At 42.9% G+C, this 24,828-nt stretch overlaps 1 long non-coding RNA gene across 7 annotated transcripts in view; it reads left to right on the top strand.

Annotated features, from left to right (window-relative positions):
- Positions 1-24,828, top strand: part of LOC103228142 (uncharacterized) — a 138,692-nt gene that overhangs the window by 83,611 nt on the left and 30,253 nt on the right. Inside the window, exon 1 of one of the 7 annotated variants that reach the window (XR_012090547.1) lies at positions 16,606-16,733. The exons of the other annotated variants lie outside the window; for them this stretch is intronic. This is a non-coding gene — a long non-coding RNA (uncharacterized lncRNA). Of the gene's footprint in view, positions 1-16,605; positions 16,734-24,828 lie in introns of those variants that run through there. 7 annotated transcript variants of the gene reach the window in all.

The following is a 24,828-nucleotide window of genomic DNA, read 5'->3' as shown; positions in this document are numbered from 1 at the left end:
AAGTGTCTCCTCTGTTAGAATTTCCCTTAGGCACATCAGGTCTTGGGTCAGAGAGATTCATAAAAGACCTCTTGAAGATCTCTTCTAGGCTAACGAGTCTGAGACTTGAGGAATAAGATGTATTTCTGTGCCAGGTTTCAAGTTTCTTTCTTCTGACGACTAAAGCTGGATGTTTTTCCGTGGACTGTTGACACTAGGGAAGAAAAAGAGGATATTGGCCAGGGTAAATGTAGTGGGAGAGGAGCTATTCCTTTTTAAGTAGTGGATATCAATTTTCTAAATACAATCCAGGAACACATTACACGTCCTTCTGCAAGTCCTTGTAAAGGCAGCAGCTCAGTGCACTCTTATTCCTGGACTTGTTCTGTTCTGTTCTGCTCCCTGTATCTGCTCTCTGTGTCTCTTTCTGTCCCTCTGTCTGTCTCTCTCCCTCTTTCCAACCAACACTTGAAAGTGGTATCTTCCTGTTAATAAAGCAAATATCTGCAGTTTCACCTGACAAGTCAATCAATGCCATTGATGAGGTGGTTACTGCAAATGAATTCCTGTTTTACTTGTGAAATAACCTTGAAATAAAAGAGAAGTTGGGGGGGAATTTAGCCCATAGCAGTTTCCTGGAGGTAATCGTGAAGCCCATCCTCCCACATCCCCAGGAACCTGGAAATAATAGAAATGAAGCTGCTTCTGACGGTTCAGTTACTTCCATCCATGTATCCCACATGGATGGGATCTACCATCTGTAGCTATGGACCAGAAGGTGTTTTGCAAATATGTGAAGCAAAAGACTCCATCACTGTGACCTGGAAATGATGTCAGGGATATTGGCTGAAATGTGATTGTAATTTAGTAATATAAAACCTAATTAATTGTTCTGAGTGCAATTTGGAGAAAGATTGTATAAAAGGTGCTGGCCAGCCAGGGCACTCCTGAAAGGCAAGTTGAAGCAGAAGCTGGTGGTGCCCATTCAGACTCTGGCTGCCCACCAGGGCCATTTGGTTCTCCAACAGGACCAGCACTATTCTTGCTAGTCCATCCCATCATGGCCTGCTGATGTTGAACCATGGCTTGTTCTGCAGACTTCCCAAGCCTTGATTACATGTTCATCATGCAACGTTCCAATGACAGCTTGGCGTCCCCAGTGTTTCAGCCTACACTGATTACACTGACCTGAGCACTCCAGGGTCCTGTGGCAGTTGTGTTTTGTTGTCACTTTTGGCACTCAAGATACGGAGTTTCTGGCTTATACATCAGCCTTGTGAGCTTGGTTAATACAAATCCTCACCCAATGATAGATCTGCTCTCAAAGTACTGACCCAGTCTAGTTTCAGAGTACGCACCCTTTACGTGTGGGTTAATCAAGAACAGTGTCATCTGTGGAGCCTCTTGGAAGCAGTAAATGGCCCACTCCTTTTAAAATTGCAGGCGTGCTGCCTTTTCCATGCAAACTTTACTCAAGAACAGGCGGCAATGACATTGACACATAGGAACGACTTCACAATTTATTAAGCAATATATAGACAAACCCAAGAAAATACTGTAAAAAAGATACTATAGGGACAACCAAGAGCCAAGGAACTGTAGAACACAGACCTAACATCAGTCACCGCCCACTTTTTAAAGTAGCCTTTTAAAAGCTGCATTTAGACTGAGGAGAAAATTTAAAAAGGAATAAATCTTCTGTTTAGGAAGATGTTAGTACTAGCTAATATCAGTGGATTGCTTTCTATGCACTAACTACTGTATCAAGCTCTTTAAAATAAGCATTACCACAATTGATCCCCAGAACTGCCCTTTTAAGTAGATAAACACTATTTTACCTGTTTGATAAATGAGGATATTGAGCTCTGAGTTCACTCAACTCATAATTAGGAGTGCCAGGATTTGAACCTAAGCACATAGCTACTATAATTTATTGGAACAGGCTTTTACAGGTGACACAACGTAGAAGTCTTTTGTCTCTGACTTCTCCATCAAGGCACTGATCTCAAGCCCAGAATGGTGTAGTAAGTTTCAAGGTCCCATCATGCTATAGGATGACTGAGGGGAGAAGTTCTGTTGCCTGTAGTTTTGAAGGAATGAAGGGACTTGGATAGCAGAGATAGAGGCTAAGAAAGTGTTGCAATGCCTCTTACCAGGTTGGAGGTAGTAGGAGAAGCAGAATAAATGGATGATAGGTTACAAGGAAACAGTGGGGCTAGGCAGGGGGTGCTGAGCTTACTCAGGTTTGCATTTCTACAGTCAGCTCCCTGCTATATGCCCAAGACAGAGATGCAGTAACAAAAATTGAAGGAATGGGTAAATCCAGTCATACTCTATTGTTTGTTTTAGAAGTCTCGGTTCATAGCTTCAGAATGACTTTTCTATGAGTGTGTGCTCTGAATTTCTAAATCTGGAGCTCCATGCATTGAATGGGCACTGTAATGAAGAAGGGAGGGCAGGGCCATGGCAGGCCTGACTGGTCAGGGTTTAACCAAATGCAGTGGACAATCTCTTTGATAGTCTAGTCAGAAGCATTTTCTGTGACTTAAATCTGCATTTGTTCCTGTTTTCCAGATATATGTATATTTTCGAGCCCACAATCGCAAGGTCCAGAGAATGGAGCCCAGAATTTATCTTATCTGGAGAGGGGAGACTAAGGAGCTATTATGAAGTAGATAGATCCCATCCCACTGAAACTCAGTCACCTCTTCTCCATCAACTCTTAGAACCCGGAAAGACTGTCCTATCATTTCTCTTGATCAGCGTTTCTTTCTCCTGCCTGGAAGAGTGTAGACCCGTAGAGTACCTCACGTTAGCGCCCTCCTACACATTACAAGAATGTTATATAAGACAAGTTCTAGTGTCCTGATGGCTTATGAACCGCAAATTAAAATTTGTTTAATTTGGAGATGTGTCAGTGAATTTTTTCATTTTGTTTCTGGCCTCCAAGTAGTTCACTGAAAAAGTGTTTTTCCTGTTGTATTGTTATTCAACTTAAAAAAGCTTTTTACTATAGTATCTTGGAAATTTTATGTAAATTAAATTTATGTAAATGGACAGATTTTCATTAATTCACATTCATATTTACTCTCTCAAAAACTATTACAGGCCGGGCGCGGTGGCTCAAGCCTGTAATCCCAGCACTTTGGGAGGCCGAGACGGGCGGATCACGAGGTCAGGAGATCGAGACCATCCTGGCTAACACGGTGAAACCCCGTCTCTACTAAAAAATACGAAAAAACTAGCCGGGCGAGGTGGTGGGCGCCTGTAGTCCCAGCTACTCGGGAGGGTGAGGCAGGAGAATGGCGTGAACCCAGGAGGCGGAGCTTGCAGTGAGCTGAGATCCGGCCACTGCACTCCAGCCTGGGTGGCAGAGCGAGACTCCGTCTCAAAAAAAAAAAACTATTACAAACAAGCTTTGCTTTTATAAGAGCCGTACTGTCTTTTCCTTTGATAGATCGTGCTTGCTTGCATGCCCGGTAGTCCTATTCTTAAGCTATGTCCTGCCTACTTTCCTGGTATGAAAATTAGAATTCTCCCTGGATCCTTTCTTATGAATGGAGGCTACATGGGCACTCTGCCAGTTCTAGAGCATGAGTGACTTTGTAATCAGAGGTTACACATTTTGGGCAGCCTCGACACAATTTCACCCTTGAATTCCTTTAGGACTCCCAGGTGGATGCCATATGGTTCTGGTGATTTCTTTACACTTCATTTGTCAGTCAGGTTCCCATGCCCTCACTGCAGTTTCAACCCTGACCTCGCTCCTGTCCGTCAAGGAGGGCAAGTTGGGAAGGATTTTCATTCTTGAGGACACCACTTGTACTAAGAGTATCATCAACTGGTTCCACTGATTTGGCCCCATTGGAACAAAATAACCTTTGGGATTGACCTTGGCATTGGCATGTCTCAGGTTTATTTTTGGTCTGATTATTTTCCTGGTTGTTTTTCCATTTTTATGAGCCATTTCTTTCTCCAGGTTCTCTTTGAAATCTCTATCTGGTCATGCAGGGATGCTTGCTTTCTTGAGGGTCTGCTATTTCAGGCCCTGGCTTTCACCCCATCTATCCTGGAATTCTAATACTATATTTAAAAATAATAGACTGTGACTTTATAAACTTTTCCTTTTGATCCCCCTTTAATAATCTCACTCTCTTTCTCTGAAATTTGGCATTCGGGTTTGGGGTGCAGCTTGAGGCAGGAGCAGGACAAGCTGTAGAGGGAGTATTATGCATTCTTACCACAAGGCCCTTTGGCAATGCAGATGCGGAGCTGAGCATGCTGTCTGAGTCAGGGCAAACTCTGTTCCTGAGGCTTGTGCTCTGAGTCAGGATCTGCACCAAGGACGACCCAAGGTTGCCAGCCTTGTGAGTGTACCTCTGTGTCTGCAGTGTGGCCTATGTGCAGGCTTCCTTCCACACCCCATCTTGCATACTGCCCTGACATGCTGCAGGATAGAATCTCTGCAGGACAGACTAAGAGAATGGGCTGAAGTGGCAGCAGGAGAAACTAATTTTGCTGGAGAATTTCCAAGGAGCCCAACTGGGGAGCTCAAGGAGAAGGTGGAACCTCTTTGGAGATATTTAGAATATCTATCTGTGTGAGCAGGAGACACAAACCCAAGGGAAGCAAAGGAAGCTGGGGGGGATAGGAGGGGAGTTCCTGAAGCTTCTAGGCTGAAGCTTCTGCTGATCAGGATCGTTTCTCCACTCCAGCAGCAAGTGCCTGACCAGAGTTGTTAAGCTAATTGTTAAATTAGAATGGCTGGGGAAGCAAATTGCTTCATGATGGGGTTTCTCTGACTGTGTCCAAGGCTGATGTCATCTGGCCTTGTGCCGTATTGAGGGTGTGGTGTGGGGTGGTGGGCAGGCCTGACACACGTGTTAATGAACCATCCTCATCCGCTGTAGCAAGCCCTTGCTCCTCTGAGGAGCCTGCGTCTTCCATTGAGGGAAAATCACTCCCAACTCCTCTTTGCTTCTGTTTAATGTCTCCAGTTCCTGAGTCTTGCAATGATGATATTTTAGATCGTTTTCTGTAGAGGTTGTGAACTCAATTCCCTATAGGAGCCAGACCATTAGCATAAAAGATCAAAATGGCTCATGTATAGATGATCAGTGGCAGCAATCAGGGACTGTAGGGGTGGTGGGGACTGTGGCAAACTGGAGGGTGGTGTCCCAGCAGCTACTGAGCCCCAGCTGATTGATGCCATGTAGGAATGTGGGCTCCATGTTGCCAGACCTTCCTGCCTCAAGAACGGCAGCAAATATGCACTTTCTTTGTGAAATGGCCTGGTTTTTAAATGTTGAAGCTAATTAAAAGACATTGTGTTGGTCAAAGTCCATTTACAAGATGAGTTTGTCCTGTGTGCCCCTAGTTTGCAACTTCTGATTCTGGTTCAAACTCCTCGGATTACAGATTAGGAAACTGAGATCCAGAGAAGTTAAGCTTCTGGCCCAAGGTTACAGGAAGTCAGAGAAGGAGTCAGAATCACTACCTGTGGCCTCTAACTCCTGTCTGCTGCTATTCCACTTCTTGGTGCTGGTTTGGACCTGACATTGTCTGTGCTGGGTCAGTCTGGCTCTCAGAGGAGAGTAGACCTGGGTGGACATGGTTGTGTGATGCCTCATGTCACATTATTACCCCTCTGCTTTTGTGGGTTGCTGAGCTCAGATGCCCCAAATGGGTGGGAAGGCTCAGGGAATTCAGGAAGCTTTTGCAGGTAGCAGCAATGCGTAGGGAGAGGAAGAGAGTGGGGAGGATTTAGGCTGCCCCCTGGTTTGGAGCTCCTGAGGACTTAAGGCTGCAGTACTCCCACCCATTAATTCCTACTCTTTCCCATGGCATGCACATATGCAGAGCCACTTCCAAATCCTCATCCTTCCAGTCATTCAGGTGCATAGCTTGGGATCATCCTTGATTGTCCCTGCTCTTCCTCTGGAGTTCCTCAGCTCCGAATCCCCTTGCCAGTCCTACCGCCACTCTCCAGTTCAGAAGTTTAATGATACAACATTGGGACTATTGCAATAGGCTTCAAACCTGACTCCCAATCTATTTTCCCCATTACTGTCTGATACGTCTTCCCAAGCACAGTCTTTGCACTGTGGCATGCTCCTGCTCCAAGTAGCTCCCACTGGATAAAGTAGCAACTCCTAAACTTGGCATCCCAGGCTCCAAAGCACTGCAGCATTGCTGCCATGGTCATAAGGCTGGCCTGGGTGTGTATCCTAGCTCTGCCACTTATCAACTGTGACATAATGGGCAATTTTCTTGACTTCTGTCAACCCGTTTGCTTCTTTGTGATAGGGGGTTTTGCATAGAATTGTTTCAAAGAATAAATGAGATCATGAATGTAAAGCAATTAGCCTGGCATATACCAACTACTGAAAGGTATTAGTCAAGGACCTCTAGGCTCTGGCCCTAGTATTACCTGTCCCATAGGCTTAGCTCCAGTGTGAACTACTTGGTGATCTCTGTGCCTTTGCTCCTGTTTTTCCATCCTCTAATATTCATCTTTTTGTGGTGCTCCATTATATATTTTGTGCCATAGGTATTTGTGTACTTGTCTTGACTTCCTTACTCAACTGTATGTTGTTTGAGGGCAGGACCTGGGTGTGACTCATTCTGTACTATACCTAGCATAAGAGACACAAAGTGTTTGTGGAATGGATATTTACCTCAGTGAAACAGCTGCCTAGACTTGGGTTCCACATTAATTAGTTAATTGATAATGTGTTTATTTATAATAGCCTCATGGATATTTATTGGGTCCTACTGTGTTTAGGGGCTCAGTGATAAAAGCATCAGGTACAATCTAGGCCCTGCCGTGTAATGGGGAAACAGGCTGGTAGAGTGGCCATAATGCACGTGGTAAGGATGGTGACAGGGCAGGTGCAGGGCTGTGGTTGGGGAGGTACAGGGCTGTGATGGGAGACACTGAGGAGGATATGGGAGCACATAGCAGAGACAACAAACATAGTCCTAACATCCCCAGGGCTTGCTGGAAGAAGAGATCTTTCACCTGAGACTAGAAAGATGAGTAGAATCTTCACTCAGGTACATAGTAAAATTGCTTTAAGTCTCAGTTTAAAAAATCTTGTTTTATTTGCATTCACTCGTAAGCACTTACAGAAATACTTCCTTAGTACTAGGTTTTCTGAAGTGATCTCTCACTCTCAACCAAGGCAGCTGTTAACATTCGAAGGTTTCTAGGGACTGGGACAAGGGTTGTTGATTGTATTCAAATTTTAAGAAACACCACGCCAACAGCTGTGGCTGGAGATGGAAAGTTTTCTAAGAGCTTAGTGGAAGATTATTCTCTTCTCTTTGGGAAAAGATAATCATATATTTTCATGCTGTCAGGGTGCGGCCTATTCTGTTTTTGTTTGTTGCTTGCTTGTTTTGTGGCTTCAGCTGTGTGGATACAGAGCAGGAAGGCTAGAAGCAGGAAGAGGCTGGGGTGTTTTCTGACCCTACAGATAGTTCTTCTTGGGTCGGGAAGAAAGACTGTGGGAGCAAACATGATCTGCAGCTGCAGAGGAAGCCGAGGGGATTTTTGCATCAAGGACAGACGTGGGGATGAGGAACTGTATACAAGTCAGGAAACTTGACACCAGAGAGAGGCGGCCACAGAAGATAAGGGGTCATCTCTGTAGACCCTGTACAAAAGAAATGTACAAGAGAAAAGCAGATGGATTAAGAATCATTGTGATGGAATAATCAGAAAGATTATGAATGATACTTACTTGTTTCTTTAAAAGGGATTACTTTTTTGGCTTAGTGCTTGCACTCTGTTCTCTTGTTATTTTATTTTTATTATTTATTTATTTATTTTTAATTTTTTATTATACTTTAAGTTCTAGGGTACATGTGCACAAACGTGCAGGTTTCTTACATATGTATACATGTGCCATGTTGCTTTGCCGTACCCATTAACTCATCATTTACGTTGGGCATATCTCCTAATGCTATCCCTCCCCCCTCCCCCAACCCCACAACAGGCCCTGGTGTGTAATGTTCCCCTTCCTGTGTCCAAATGTTCTCATTGTTCAATTCCCACCTATGAGTGAGAACTTGCGATGTTTGGTTTTCTGTTCTTACAATAGTTTGCTGAGAATTATGGTTTCCAGCTGTATCCACGTCCCTACAAAGGACATGAACTCATCCTTTTTTTCCTTTTTTATGGCTGCATAGTATTCCATGGTATATCTGTGCCACATTTTCTTAATCCAGTCTGTCATTGATGGACATTTGGGTTGGTTCCAAGTCTTTGCTATTGTGAATAGTGCCACAATAAACATACGTGTGCATGTGTCTTTATAGCAGCATGATTTATAATCCTTTGGGTATATACCCAAAAATGGGATAGCTGGGTCAAATGGTATTTCTAGTTCTAGATCCTTGAGGAATCGCCACACTGTCTTCCACAATGGTTGAACTAGTTTACAGTCCCACCAACAGTGTAAAAGTGTTCCTATTTCTCCACATCCTCTCCAGCACCTGTTTCCTGACTTTTTAATGATCACCATTCTAACTGGTGTGAGATGGTATCTCATTGTGGTTTTGATTTGCATTTCTCTGATGGCAAGTGATGATGAGCATTTTTTCATGTGTCTGTTGGCTGCATAAATGTCTTCTTTTGAGAAGTGTCTGTTCATTTTATGAGGCCAACATCATCCTGCTACTAAAGCCTGGCAGAGACACAACAAGAAAAGATAATTTTAGGCCAATATCCCTGATGAACATCCATGCAAAAATCCTCAATAAAATACTGGCAAACCGAATCCAGCAGCACATCAAAAAACTTATCCACCATGATCAAGTGGGCTTCATCCCTAGGATGCAAGGCTGGTTCAACATATGCAAATCAATAAATGTAATCCAGCATATAAACAGAACCAAAGACAAAAACCACATGATTATCTCAATAGATGCAGAAAAGACCTTTGACAAAATTCAACAGCCCTTCATGCTAAAAACTCTCAATAAATGCGGTATTGATCGAATGTATCTCGAAATAATAAGAGCTATTTATGACAAACCCACAGCCAATATCATACTGAATGGGCAAAAACTGGAATCATTCCCTTTGAAAACTGGCACAAGACAGGGATGCCCTCTCTCACCACTCCTATTCAACATAGTGTTGGAAGTTCTGGCCAGGGCAATCAGGCAGGAGAAAGAAATAAAGGGTATTCAATTAAGAAAAGAGGAAGTCTTGTCCCTGTTTGCAGATGACATGATTGTATGTTTAGAAAACCCCATCGTCTCAGCCCAAAATCTCCTTAAGCTGATAAGCAACTTCAGCAAAGTCTCAGGATGCAAAATCAATGTGCAAAAATCACAAGCATTCTTATACACCAATAATAGACAAACAGAGAGCCAACTCATGAGTGAACTCCCATTCATAATTGCTTCAAATAGAATAAAATACCTAGGAATCCAACTTACAAGGGATGTAAAGGACCTCTTCAAGGAGAACTACAAACCACTGCTCAATGAAATAAAAGAGGACACAAACAAATGGAAGAACATTCCATGCTCATGGATAGGAAGAATCAATATCATGAAAATGGCCATACTGCCCAAGGTAATTTGTAGATTCAATGCCATCCCCATTAAGCTACCAATGACTTTCTTCACAGAATTGGAAAAAACTACTTTAAAGTTCATATGGAACCAAAAAAGAGCCCACATTGCCAAGACAATCCTAAACCAAAAGAACAAAGCTGGAGGCATCACGCTACCTGACTTCAAACTATTATTACAAGACTACAGTAACCAAAATAGCATGGTACTGGTACCAAAACAGAGATATAAACCAATGGAACAGAACAGAGCCCTCAGAAATAATACCACACGTCTACAACCATCTGATATTTGACAAACCTGACAAAAACAAGAAATGGGGAAAGGATTTCCTATTTTATAAATGGTGCTGGGAAAACTGGCTAGCCATATATAGAAAGCTGAAACTGGATCCCTTCCTTACACCTTATATGAAAATTAATTCAAGATGGATTAGAGACTTAAATGTTAGACCTAAAACCATAAAAACCCTAGAAGAAAACCTAGGGAATACCATTCAGGACATAGGCATGGGCAAGGACTTCATGTCTAAAACACCAAAGCAATGGCAACAAAGCCAAAATTGACAAATGAGATCTAATTAAACTAAAGAGCTTCTGCACAGCAAAAGAAACTACCATCAGAGTGAACACGCAGCCTACAGAATGGGAGAAAATTTTTGCAATCTACTCATCTGACAAAGGGCTAGTATTCAGAACCTACAAAGAACTCAAACAAATTTATAAGAAAAAAACAAACAACCCCATCAAAAAATGGGCAAAGGATATTATTTTATTTTTAAAAGTATTAAACTATGCTAACTTCTTTTTAACCACACCTAACATTTAGGACCCAGAGCCCAAGGCATCTAGCCACCTGGTGGAAGAGTATACCACTTGTGGGATTTGGAATCAATGAGAATATACATTAATTGAAAATTGATTCTGCAGTCAAAATATGGAATCATAGAACATTAGAATTGTTGGAAATATTAAAGATTACATAATTTTTCTTCTAATAAAACCCAACATCTTTTTATATACAGTATTTTAGTTGAATACCTCCAATGACAGGGAGCTCATGATCTGACTTGACAGGCTATTTTGTCATTCATTCTTGTTAGTTAGAGTGTTTTTTCTTTTTATTTATTTATTTTTTGACGAAGTTTCGCTCTTGTTCCAGGCTGGAGTGCAATGGCATGATCTCGGCTCACTGCAACCTCTACCTCCCTGGTTCAAACGATCCTCCTGCCTCAGCCTCCCGAGTAGTTGGGATTACAGGCATGCGCCACCATGCCTGGGTAATTTTGTATTTTTAGTTTAGACAGGGTTCTCCATGTTGGTCAGGCTGGTGTCGAACTCCCGACCTCAGGTGATCCACCTGCCTTGAACTCTTAAAGTGCTGGTATTACAGGCATGAGCCACCGCGCCCGGCCTATTTATTTTTTAATAGAAAAAAATCACTTGTATTTATTTGTCTTCATGTTTACCTCTGGAGAAACTCATAAGTTTAGTGATTCATCTATACAGTAAGCCTTCAAATATTTGAAGGAATGTGTTTGTTTCCCGCATAATCTTTTTGTCTTCTGGTTAAACAGTTGTAGTTCCATATTTATTATTCTGATGTCATACTTTTTCAGAATCCCCGTAGCATTTCTTTCCTCTAGTTGCATTCTATGTTGCCAATGTTCCTGCTGCCAGAATTGGATCCAACCCGATGTTCCAGACATGATCATCTTAGTGAACTCTAGTACTTGCAGGCTGTCTGAACACCAAACTTCTAACACATTCTGTATAGTATGAGTTAGCTTTCTGTAGCGTTTCCACAATGCTGACTCCTTTTAGCTTTGTGGTAACTGAAAGCCCAAGAATTTGTATCCTTTCCCGCATTGTAAAACTTTTTTTTTTAAAGCTGAAAGCAAGGCAAAAAGAAAGCTTAATTACACAAGTTGAACACAAATACATTCTGAATTTCAGAGGTTATTCGTAAAGCCAAAGCCCTTTTGAACTCCATATTAATTCAGTTTCTCTTTGGAGGTAGATCCTCGTATTAGTTATTAGGGGTCCTTCCAGACCTTTCTGTGCATTTACATAGGTAGATAGATATCAGCAGAAATGTGTAAATTGTGTATGTGTGTTTGAAGTTAACATATCATTTTGCAAGTTTTCTCCTTGCAACATGTCCTGGAAATCTTCTGCATAGTATATTTCACAGTGTAGATATTCTGTAGTTTTCTTAGCAATTCTTTGATTATTTCTGGTTTTTAAAATCATCATAAGCAGCGTCTCCTTGTACACATGTACAAGTGCTTCTCTAGGGTAGATACAAAAAAACTGGGTGAGTGATACATATATGTTTATTTTAAAATGTAGATCTCAGACATGAAATTTGCCCTTGTTAATTTTGACCTAGTGTTCGAATCTGCCCAGATAATTTTACATCTTGATTTTGATCTATTATAATATGAAGCCCACTATACCAGTTTTGCATCATCTGCCCATCGTATAAGCATATCTTTGATCTGATCTAAGGAAGTGATTGTTTTAAAAGTCAAACACAACAATCAAGGGAGGAGCTCTGTGGCCGTCACCAGAGACCTGCATTCCACCTAAAGCTCACTGTATTCTCCTAACACACACTTTGTCCGTGCAGTTTATCCACAGCAATTGTACCCAACTATACACTCATCCCATTCATTTTTCACCATCTTATATACAAGAATTTCATGGAGGACATTTGTAAAAGGCTTAGGAGAAATCTAGACTCACCTTCTATGACATTTTCCTATCTACTGTAGTGGGACTGTCATGGAGGGAAATGAGAACAGCACACATTGCTCCCAGGCACGTGTTATTTTCATTTATTTATTTATTTATTTATTTATTTATTTATTTATTTACTTTTTGAGATGGAGTCTAGCTCTGTCACCTAGGCTGGAGTGCTGTGGTGCGATCTCAGCTCACTGCAAGCTCCGCCTCCCGGGATCACGCCATTCTCCTGCCTCAGCCTCCCGAGTAGCTGGGACTACAGGCACCCGCCACTATGCCTGGCTAATTTTTTTGTATTTTTAGTAGAGATGGGGTTTCACCGTGTTAGCCAGGATGGTGTCGATCTCCTGACCACCCGTCTCGGCCTCCCAAAGAGCTGGGATTACAGGTGTGAGCCACCGCACCCGGCCGCGTGTGTTATTTAAATAGATCCTGGTAACACTTGAATGAGCAATGTGTTTATGTACCTCCATGCAAGAGTGTATTCAGTCTCAAAGATATCAAGAAAAAATCAGCTGCCCCCTCCCAGTTGCCTGTCTTACCTATATGTTCTCAGTCTAGTTGCTCTTCCAGGGAAACTGTCTGATGGCTGAGCCATAACTGCTTTAATGACAAGCTCACGGGTTATATTTCCAATGTTATTCAGGCTAATTTGTCCCACCCCATCATAACATAACAGAGGTAAAGGGGCTGGGCACAGTGGCTCATGACTGTAATCCCAGCTCTTTGGGAGGCCAAAGCAGGCAGATTGCTTGAACCCAGGAGTTCAAGACCAGGCTAGGCAACATAGGGAGACTATGTCTCTACTAAAAATACAAAATCAGCTGGATATGGTGGCAAACGCCTGCAGTCCAGCTACTCAGGAGGCTGAGGTGGTAGGATCCCTTGAGCCTGAAAGTGAGCCAAGATCAAGCCACTGCACACCATTTGGGCAACAGAGTGAGACCCTGTCTTCTCTTTCCAGATCTACTAAGAGAAGACGCACTCCACCTCTCAGAATGCCCTACGCTCTGTGGAGGGACCTGCTCAAGTGGTGACTGATAGACAAGGCTTTAAGATAAGCTTTCTCCTTAACAAAACACCAGGCTCTTGAAGTCTTGGTGAGTGAAGGGACAGAGGGTGGGGCTGAGTTTTTGAGACAACGCACTCTCCTGTATTGAAGCAAGACAGGCCCATTTCAAGGTCTGCTTCCACCACTGCAGGGAAAATACCAGAAACCTGGCAAGGCTGGAGGCACCATCAGTGTTTCAACCTTTGGACAACTGTTAACAAAATCGAGGAGTGAATAGTCTTTAGTGTTTTCTGTTGATAGACAAATTCTCAGCTGCCACCAGTATTCTGACAAAATAATAGGAATTAACTAAAAGGTCATATAGCACAGTGGTCTAGGCACGGGAACTCAGCTACCTGAGTTCAAATCCCAGCTCTGTTACCCCCAGCACCTTGCATTGGGCAAGGTACATAACTTCCCTGTTAGGTGGACAGTACAGTCATAGTTGGGAGGATTCAATGGGTGAAAAGTATAAGAGTCCTAAGATAGTGTCTAGCACGTAGTGTTTGACAGATGTCAGCTATTCTTTAAACACAATTTAAAAATATTTAGAAGATGTCTTACAGTTTGATTTGGGGCTCTCTCTGGAATCCCTTCCCACCTCTCCTGGTCTCTCTCCTCTCTGTGTGCAGCCCTCCTTGGATCATTTCTTCTGCTGCTGCTCTGGATCTGAATTGTTCCCTCTGGGATGGTTTCCATGGGAAGGGAGGCTGGAGTGGCTAGGATCTCTAGGGTCTTTACCACTCAGGGACCAGCAGGGAAAACATACTGCAGGCACTCAGGGCATGGCCTGGTGAGGCAGCTCTTGGGGGCACTCACTGTGGAAGGGCTCTGGCAGGGCTGTTCTGTAGCATCAGTGACACCTGGCAATGCATTCGCCAACTCGGCTTCTGATTCCAAAGATCAAGAGGCCCTCTGGGCAAAGGGCCTGTTCAGTGTGGACTTGATCACAGGCTGCTGGCCACCAGGGAAGATGGAAGTCGCCGACTTGGCTGTGACATTCACCCCAGCCTTAGATTTAGGGCAGGACCCTCTCACTCTGTGGTCACCCTTTATTTTCTCAGCTCTTATTTAAAAAGAAGAAGAAAAACAGAATCTCTGGACAACAGCTAAGGCAGGCATCCAGAAATAGGAATACTTTTCTGTAAGTACATAATGTAATCATTCAATCAATTAGTCACTCACTCAACCAATAAAAGGGGAAGGAGAAAGGCTAACCCTGCTGGGGACTGTGATAGAGCAGCTGGGTCTAGACAGATAGGCCCTGGTGGTGGGCCTGCCCAGCGCCCTTGACTCTGACTCCATGATCCCTTAACACAGAGGTAGTTCCTTTCCCTCTCCTTCCCAGGAATGGAAGCACCCTCCACCCCCACTCATTGATAATGCTCTCAGATCGGAACTTTTTGTGTTAAAAACCCAACAAGTGTTTTCCTATATGAGTGGCCCTTTCTCTTCTTCCTTCAGGTGGGGAGGGCTCAGGTTTTTTTGTGTCCATGAACCTGGTCAGTCTCCCGCTGGTGCACAGAGGCTCAGGCCCTCTGCTCAGGGGAGGGGCTGTACCCTGCCTGGCTGCAGTGCAGTGCATTTGCAGCAGATTGTCCCTCCAACCCCATAAGGCTGCCACCTGCTGGCATTTCTGAGCTTTGACCGGCCAAGAAGGTTCTGCTCAGGCTGGGGAAGGGGTGGAGGCAGGTCTGTGAGCCAGCGATGACTAGTGATAGTTATAACAATTGCATTTCATACAGTACCCTCCAGCTTTCATGACACCCACACACAGTTCTTTCTTGATATCCACAGCATGCCAGAGAGGTATAGAGTACTGCCATGCCCAATTTAAAGATAAGGAAAGGGGGCTCTGGGGTGGGACCCTCAGGGTCTCTGACAACAGTGCTCCCACTCATGCCCCTGGATGTGGCCGTCTCACTAGCACTCAGACCCAATAGCAGATGTGCCAAGCTCTGTGACAGATTCTTTACATGAGCCATCTTATTTAATCTCAGAACAGCTCTGTGAGATTAGAGTCAGCACTGTTTTTATAAGGTAAGAAAAATGAGGCTTATAAAGATAAAGTAGTCCAGGAACAGTGGTTCACGCCTGTAATCCTGGCACTTTGGGAGGCCGAAGTGGGAGGATTGCTTGAGCTCACAAGTTTGACACCAGCCTGGGCAACATAGCAAGAGCTCACCTCTATTAAAAAATCATCATACTAAAGGTCAAGGTTAAGTAATTTGCCTAAACTCACAGAGCTTGCTAGTGGAGGCAGGGGTTAGGAACTGTGACCCTATGACGTTTGCACCCCACCCTACTCTGCTTATCAGTACAAATCTGGTCTGGGACATGTGTGTGTCCATGCGCATATGTAGATATCAGTCATACACATAATGCACACATACGCTGGTCTAGCTGGTGGGCACCTGCACCTGGAGGTCCATGTTTGGGAACATGTGCACATATGAGTTACACCCACCTGGACAGGCATCTGAGCATGTGTTCTTGTGCATTCTGCTGGTGTGTGTGGGTCTCCACCTCACTCTGCCTGGCCTCCCTCCCAGTGGACAAGCACTGGAAGCCCATGGCCTGGCCCAGGATTCTCACAGGCTCTGGGGTGCTGCTCACCCTTGGGCGCTGGCACCCATTTGAAGCAAGGAGAAGCCAATCGTTGCTGTCCTCCAGCCCTCCTCTTGCCTGCTGGGCTCCTCTTCTTTGTCCTTCTCCCCAGTGCCCTCGTGCTGTCCCAGGCAGTGCTGGTGCAGGTACCTTCCTGGCTGCCTTAGCTCTTTCACTCCTCTCTCCTCCCTGGCCATGCATCCCATAGCCTCCCAGCCACCCTCCTCAATGCTCAGGCTCTCAGAGGGCACAGATTCAAGGGCAGGGAGTCTCAAGTCTGGAGAATTTTGAGTTGAGGGTGTTCCTTTGCTCAACAAACAGTGGTTAGAAACCTCATGGGTGCCAGGCCCTGGGAAGACTAAGAGGTCCTCAGCGTGCCCCGAGTTCTCAACACTCAAAAAGGCTTATGGGCTTTGGGTGAGCTTGTAGAAAAACCATGTGAAGTCACCCTGCTTCTGCCAGGCTGCTGGCCAGGGTCAGGCCACTCTTTTCCGATTTTTAAGCACAGCCTTGTGGGTGCTTGGGTTGACATGGAACAGGAAGATGAGATGTCCGAGGGCCGTGTCTGCCTGGCAGTCCTTTCAGCATCTCCTCAGCAGAGTTTCTCCTGTCACCAGTAAAACACAGCCCAGATGTAAACATCAGGAGCAGACGCTGCCCAGATGGCTGCTTTACCCCAGCTGGACTCCTCTGAGGCTTTGGCAGTGGCCAGCCCTGTGCCCCAAGCTGGAGGAAGCCGACTCTCCCCATGGGGGAAGCAGGTAAGGGCTTCTGTCACTTCCCATGATCTGTGCTCAAGCTGGGGAGCACAGACTCAGATAAGCCTCTCAAGGGCTCCTGCCCAGTCCAGCCCCAGGCCTTGCCCTGTGGCACCCAGCAGGCTAAGGGGTCGGAGGAAGGTGGAGGACTTGGGATACCAAGGCTGACCCATTAAGGGGAACATCCGGTGGTGGGGTGATCTGGTGGTAACCATTCCTACAGCCATACACTGAAATCTGCTGGGCCTTAAAGACAAACCGTGGGTTCATTTGCAGCCTGCAAAGTTCATAGTGGCCTCCTGCGTGGGACCCACACGTCCGATCACCTAAGCTGCTGGAACAGGGTCTTGGGGCCATCTTCGACAACTGCACACACCCAGTTACAAAATCAGGGCTGGGGCTGAAGATGAGGCCCCATCCCAGGAGCTGCCACAGAGCATACAGGGCTGTCATCCTACATACTGAAACTTTCACAGACAAACAGAGTCCTTTTGCCTCTGCTAACGAAGCCCTGAATAAGAGTCCCACTGGTTACAAAGCCTTGGATCCTGTCCCACCCTGAATCGTCTACCTCTTGGATGGGTTTTATATGGAAAAATCAGTTTAAAGAACTAATTTCCTGGCAAGTATCAAGTGTTTCAAGTATTCCAGCTGGAATTTTGAGCTGAGTTTTTGTCATTTCCCTTTTGGTTCAGTAGACAAGAGCTAGGAAGGGAAGAGAGGCAGAAACTACCCACCCATACCTGCCTCACAAACCTAGCAGGGACAGGCAGGATCTGCCCAGCCCTCTGCCTCTGCACACCAGACCCCTGGCTTCCTCCCAGCCATCCAGTCGTTCCCCTCGAAAGGCACCCTGCCCTGTGTCTAGGTCGCTGAAGGAGCGAGGTCTTCCAGCTGGGATAGTCTAAATTTTATGACTGTCCCCAACTGGCCCCAGACAGTCTACCTGTGGACCTCCTGGTGCACGCCTCCTCTCTGGCCTGGCAAACTTCCCACAGCCCTTTGCTTGGCTCTGCCTCCACCCCACCCTTTCTTGCTCGGCCTACTCAACAGCTAAGCCTTATCACATTTACCAAGACTCAGCCCTCCTTTTCCATCAAAATCCCAAAACAAGCTCATCTCCTCTAGGATGTCTGGCTGGAGTAACATAAGTATTATCTCAAAGTGCTTCTTCTTCTATACAGACAAGATCATCAGCAGGTATTTTTACACATCACCGGTTTCCATTCTTTATACTGACCTAGGGAGTAAGCGTGTACCTTCTCCCCATTTTGGAGGCAGAGTGGCCTTCCTGATAATAACTAGTTCCTGGTAATAACTAGTTCAAGCATAAGGCAAAGGCAGTTGATGCGTTCTGAGTGGACTGCTAATAACAGTAGGGTGACCAGCAGCCCACAAGCATCCCATCAGCTGACTGCAACAGGCATGTCATTGAGCTCAGCTGAGATTAACTTTGCCTAAATCAGCAGAACTTTATAGGAGACCCAAAGACTCCTAAGAAATAATAAAACTGCTTTTTAAAAAGTAGCTATTTTTAATAGTTATTAAGTATTGTGTGGCTTCCAAGGGTAGGTCTTAAAAGATACTGCAAGCTCCGACATGGGCTCCCTCTTCGATCACTAGTCTGGGGAAGCCAGCTGCCATGCCATGAAGACACTCAAGCAGCCCCACGGAGAGGTCCACAAGACAACGAGCTGAGTCCTCCCACCAACAGCCAGTGAGGAGCTAAGCCTCCTGCCAACAACTGGTGAGGAGCTAAGCCTCGTGCCACAGTCACGGGAGTGAGCCTTGGATGCGGGTCCTCCAGTGTCAGTCAAGCCTCCGAGACTGCAGCCCCTGCCGACATCCTGGCTGAAACTGCAAAATCATCCAGCCAAGCAGCTTCCAAATTCCCAGCTGGGAGATGATAAACGTCTCAAGCTGCTAAGTTTCAGGGTAATTTGTTACACGGCAATAGATAACAAATGCGTTCCCTCTCTCCCCCTGCTTTTCCAACTTAATCCATTCCTCCTTCCTTCATACTCACCATAGGCCACATAATGGGGGAACAAGGATGCGACAAGACAGGATTCTGGGGAACTGAGCTCAAAAGGGAAGGTTCTAATGAACACTTGCTCTACTGAAGTGAAAGAAGCAAAACTTGTGAGTAGCACCGAGCCTGCACTTACTTTACCTGGAAGTTGTATGCCATGAACCATGTTGTTGTGAACATAAAAACCAAATGTGGAGGCCCTTTCTCCTCTGCAAGGAAATAGTACACCTGATATTACTTAAACAAGCAAGTGATAAGGCTTACCTGACATGCTGAAAAATGACATGTTGGGGATTTTACTACAAGAAACAAAATACGCATTGGCAGAAATGTGGCATGTGGTGAAAAGTGGCTTGAATTCTTTCCATCTGCTACACTGATTTTCTCACACATCACCAAAATCAGAAAGCAAACCCAGCTCCAAGCGGATGAAATATGGAAACAAGTATGAAGAGAGCAGGCCTAAGGAGCTCAGTGACTCAGAGATTAGCCACTGGCATCTCACTGCTGGGACCCTGGGCATCGTATGTTGTAATGCTGGTAGCAGGGAATAAAGCTCAGGATATTCATGTCCTCAAAGGATTTAATTAGGAATAAGTGAGATTGTGAATATAAACTTGTTGGTATGCTAAAAAGCATCTTATAAGAGGTTATGATGCTCCTGTTATGAAGTTATAAATTTTTTTGCCAATTTTGTCTACTTAAAGTTAGTAAATTAAGTCACTGGTATTATGTGAATTTAAAAATTTTCACATATTTTTGTGTCTGACTTTATGCCAAGAGTCCAAATAAAGAGTATTTAGTTAGTAATCTGGATAGCATAGCAGATACACATGTCATTAGATTATAGACAAAATAGCTATACTTCTGAGAGAGTTGTAAAATTGCTGTTTACCATTATGGAAACTGAGATGAAGAAAGTCTTTGTAAATTGTACCTTGTAACCTCAGCAATCTAGTAGCTAAGTTATCAAATACTGAAGTTATGTAGAATGTTAAAACAACAGTCCTCATTAGAAATCTAAGCACAAATGGTTTGGAGTCCTCATCCAAATAAGTAGCCATCATTGTCTCTCTATACATGTATTTATGTATACATGTACTAGTAAGACAGAAAGAGCTACAACTATGTATTAAATGAGATAATATGCTTTGTAAAAATATGAATACATACACCTATGTACTGTACATATATAAATTACATATACATATGTATTGCATATCTATGAATACATATATAGGTATATTGTGTATACATACACATATACTTACACATCTTCATGAGACCAATGCCAGGTCTCTATCCCAGAACAATTATGTTGGAATATATAGGATGACTGCGGCGCTCATGCATAGTAAAAGCTCCCCGGGTCATCTTAATCAGGGCTGAGAACCACTGCTACACCTCTGCATCTGAAAGTCCTCTGAGTAGCTCATATTCTGTATGCACTTAAGTTACACTGGCTCATATGTGTCTGTTCAGACTAGAAGGACAATACTAATGGCAATATGAAAAGTCTTCACCTGATAAACTAATTCACTGAACTTTTCATTGCCTCCTAGGAAGGTACAACAGATATCAGTTACCTCCTGGTTTCCATTGTGGTGGGTGGAGGCACAGTATACTTTATGATGCCAAAAATGGTGTGATGGAGGGCCTTTCCTCTTTTACCTAGTCTCTATATTGCTTTTCATCTTTCTCATAGCCACATACTAGACCTCTCCAAGTCTGGACTGACAATTTTATTTTTAGGTATTTATTTGTAGCTATTGAGACTCTAAGCCCTCATCATCTTCCACGGCTGCTCCAGAAATTCTAACCTTCTTAGTGGTCCTAGAGTCCAAGGGAGCCTTCATGAGTTATGACTCCCCACACCTGTCTCTTCTCTGGGACCGTGTAAGCTTTGGTGGTCTGGAAGATAGTGAGGAGGTCTATGTTGCAGGTGAATTGAGCAGGGGGCAGGAGACAGGAGACACAAAGAGGGAAGAGAGAGACAGTGTTTATTCCCAAGTAAATGCCACAGCATTGACTAGTTAAAAATTTCAATTCCCCTTATATTTTAGAAGATTTAGTACTACTAATAAATGCTAATTCCCATGGAGTTCTCACAGTGTTTATTCCCAAGTAAATGCCACAGCATTGGCTAGTTAAAATTTCAATTCCCCTGATATTTTAGAAGATTTAGAACTACTAATAAATGCTAATTCCCATGGAGTTCTCACATTAATGGAAAACTCAAAATGAAATACTGATTGGATATATGCTAACATGTTGGTGGTCATCATGCAGATTTCAAACTAAAAAGTACTGTTTTGATTTCAAATTACTGACCAGTTTCTCACCTTTTATACTTAGAAAGAATAAAATGTGTCAAAGGCAAACGGTAGCCAAACAGATGTTTTGTAGAATCTAAGAAAGGACATTTCTGAGGACATTGAGCCCTTATAGGAACATATGCATATTCAGCCCTCAGAACTAAAATCAAGCTATCTGTGACTGTTGTGATGTGCCACTTTATATTACTGAATGCAGCTTGTGTTGTCATTACAAATGATCCAGATACATGTTTTGTAGAATCCAGAAAATAACATTTCAGAGGTTTGAGGCCTGTATATAAATATGAATATGTAGTTTTAAAAATCATAAACAAGCTGTGTGTGAATATGGTTTGTGATGTGCTGTTTTCTATCACTGAGTGGAATCAATGTTTTGATTGAACAGATGCTAAACACGTGTTCTGTAGAAATCTAAGAATTGACATTTCAGAGCCCATTGAGCTTTTAGAGGAACATACAAATATCCAACCCTAGCAAGTAAAAAGAAGCTATCTGTGACAGAGCTTTGTGACGTGCTGTTTTATATTTGGAGACTGAACCTGGGTTTTCATTAAACAAGTTCCAGTCACTCTTTTTACAGAATCTAACAAGTGACATTTCTTAGCCTATTGAACCCTTATAGGAACATTTGAATATACAGCCCTAAAAACTAGAAACAAGCTGTTTGTGAAAGTGCTTTGGAATGTGCAGTTTCATAACACAAGATTGATCTTTGGTTTTGATTAAAGAGGTTCCAAACAATTTTTTTAGAATATAAGAAGTGACATTTCTCAACCTATTGTGCCTTTATAGGAACATATGAATATCCAGCCCTAAAATTTACAAACAAGCTATCTGTGAAAACACTTTGTGATATGCTGTTCTATATCACAGTATAGAACCTACCATTTGATTAGACAGGCTCCAAGTACACATTTTTTAGAATTCATGAAGTGACGTTTCTTAGCCTATTGAATAATTAGAAAAACATGCAAATATCCAGCCCTAAAAACTGGAAACAAGCTATCTGTGAAAATGATTTGTGATGTGCTGTTTTATATCACAGAATGGAACCTAGGTTTTGATTCGAGAGGTTCAAAACAATTTTTTTTAGATTAAGAAGTGACATTTCTGATATTATTGAGCCATTAGAGGAACATATGAATAACCATCCCTAAAAACTAGAAAGAAGCCATCTGTGCAAAGACTTAGTGGATATGCTGATTGTATCACAGAATAGAACCTGTGTTTTGATTCAATAGGTTCAAAACACTAATTTTGTAGATTCTAAGAAGTGACTTAGATTCTTTTTGAGCTTATTGAGCTCCTGAGCAGCTGGGATTACTGGTGCATGCCACCATGCCCAACTAATTTTTGTAGAGTCTACGAAGTGACATTTCTGGGCCCATTGAGGCCTATTAAAAAGAAATGAATATCCAACCCTGAAAACTAAAAATAAGCTATCAAGGAAAATGATTTGTGATGTGTTGTTTCATATCACAGAATGGAACATGTGTTTCAATTCACAGAGTTCCAAACATTCTTTATGTAGAATCTATGAACTGACATTTCTGAGCCCATTGAGGCCTATTAGGAAATAACAAATATCCAGTCTTAAAAACTAAAAACAAGGTATCAGTGAAAGCACTTTTTAATGTGCTGTTTCATTTCACAGAATGGAACCTGTGTTGTGAGTCCCCAGATTCCAAACACTCTTTTTGTAGAATCTATGAAGTGACATTTCTTATCTCATGGAGGCCTATTAAGAAAATATGGGGCAGGGTGCAGTGGCTCATGCCTGTAATCCCAGCACTTTGGGAGGCTGAGGCAGGCAGATCAATTGAGGTCAGGAGTTTCAGACCAGCCTGGCCAACATGGTGAAACCTTGTTTCTACTAAAAATACAAAAATTAGCCAAGTGTGGTGGCAGGCAACTATAATCCCAGATCGTCAGGAGGCTGAGGAAAGAGAATTGCTTGAACCCAGGAGGCAGAGGTTGCAGTGAGCTGAGATCATACCACTGTACTCCAACCTGGGTGATAGAGCAAAATTCAGTCTCAAATTAAAAAATATATATATATACACATATATAGAGATATATAGATATATATCCCAAAACTAGAAACAAACTGTCTTTCAAAATCCTTTGCGAGGCTGGACACAGTGGCTCATGCCTGTAATCCCAGCACTTTGGGAGGCCAAGGCAGGTGGATCACCTGAGGTCAGGAGTTCAAGACCACCCTGGCCAACTTGGTGAAACTGGTCTCTACTAAAAAATATATAGAAAATTATAATATATAATATAATATATTAAAAATATATTTTAAAAAATTAGCCAGGCGTGGTAGTGCATGCTTGTAATTCCAGCTACTTGGGAGGCTGAGATAGGAGAATCACTTGAACCAGGGAGGTGGAGGTTTCGGTGAGCTGAGATCGCACCATTGCACTCCAGCCTGGGTGACGAGAGTGAAACTCCATCTCAAAAAAAAAAAAAAAAAAGAAAAAAAAGAAATGAAAAGAAAATCCTCTGTGATGTGCTTTCTATTATAACAGAATGGAATCTGTATTTTGATTCACCAGGTCCCAAACACTCTTTTTGTAGAATGTACAAAGTGACATTTCTGAGCCGATTGAGGCCTATTAGGAACAAATGAATATCCAGCCCTAAAAAGTAGAAACAAGCTATCTGTGAAAATGCTTTGCAATGTGCTTTTCAGTATTACAGAATGGAACCTGTGTTTTGATTCACCACACCTGGTTACAAACACTCTTCTTGTAGAATATACAAAGTGCTATTTCTGAGCCCATTGAGGTCTATTAAAAAAAAATAAATATCCAGTCCTAAAAACTAGAACAAAGCTATCAGTGAAAACGCTTTGGGATTTGTTGTTTCATATTACAGAATAGAACCTGTGTTTTGGTTCACCAAGTTCCAAACACTCTTTTTGTAGAATCTACAAAGTGACATTTTTCATCTCATTGAGGCCTATTAAGAAATATGAATATACAACCCTAAGAACTAGAAAAAAGCTACCTGTGAAAACACTGTGTGATGTGCTCATTTATATCAAAGAATGGAACCTGTGTTTTCATTCATCAGGTTCCAAACATGCTTTATGTGGAATCTCTAAAGTGACATTACTGAGCTTATTGAGGCTAGATAGGAAAAGTGAATAATCAGCCCTAAAAAGTAGAAACAAGCTATCTGAAAATGTTTTGCAATGTGCTGTTTTATATCACAAAGTGGAACCTGTGTTTTGACTCACCAGGTTCCAAACTCACTTTTTGTAGAATATACTAAGTGATATTTCAGAGCCCATTGAGGCCTGTAGAGAAAACATTGAATATCCAGCCCTAAAATCTAGAAAGAAGCTAACTGTGAAAATTTTTTGTGATATGCTGTTTTATATTACAGAATGGAAACTGCGTTTTGATTCACCAGGTTTGCAGCACTCTGAAGAGTCTCTGAAGTGACATTTCTAAGCCCATTGAGACCTTAAAAGAACATACGAATATCCAGCCCTAAAAATTAGAAACAACCTATCTGTGAAAACACTTTGTGATGTGTTGTTTTGTGTCACTGAATGGAACATGTGTTTTGATTCACCAGGTTCCAAACACCTTTTTTGTAGAATCTACAAAGTGATATTTCTGAGCTCTTTGAGGCCTATTAAAAAGAAATGAATATCCAGCTCTGATTGTTTTCTCACCTAGCTTGTTTTTAGTTCTCAGAGCTGGCAAGAAAACCATTT

The sequence above is a fragment of the Chlorocebus sabaeus genome, chromosome 22 (assembly GCF_047675955.1).
Source record: "Chlorocebus sabaeus isolate Y175 chromosome 22, mChlSab1.0.hap1, whole genome shotgun sequence".
Lineage (NCBI taxonomy): Eukaryota > Metazoa > Chordata > Mammalia > Primates > Cercopithecidae > Chlorocebus > Chlorocebus sabaeus.
The sequence above is the reverse complement of the archived record's forward strand: the minus strand, read 5'-3'. Positions and strand labels throughout refer to the sequence as shown.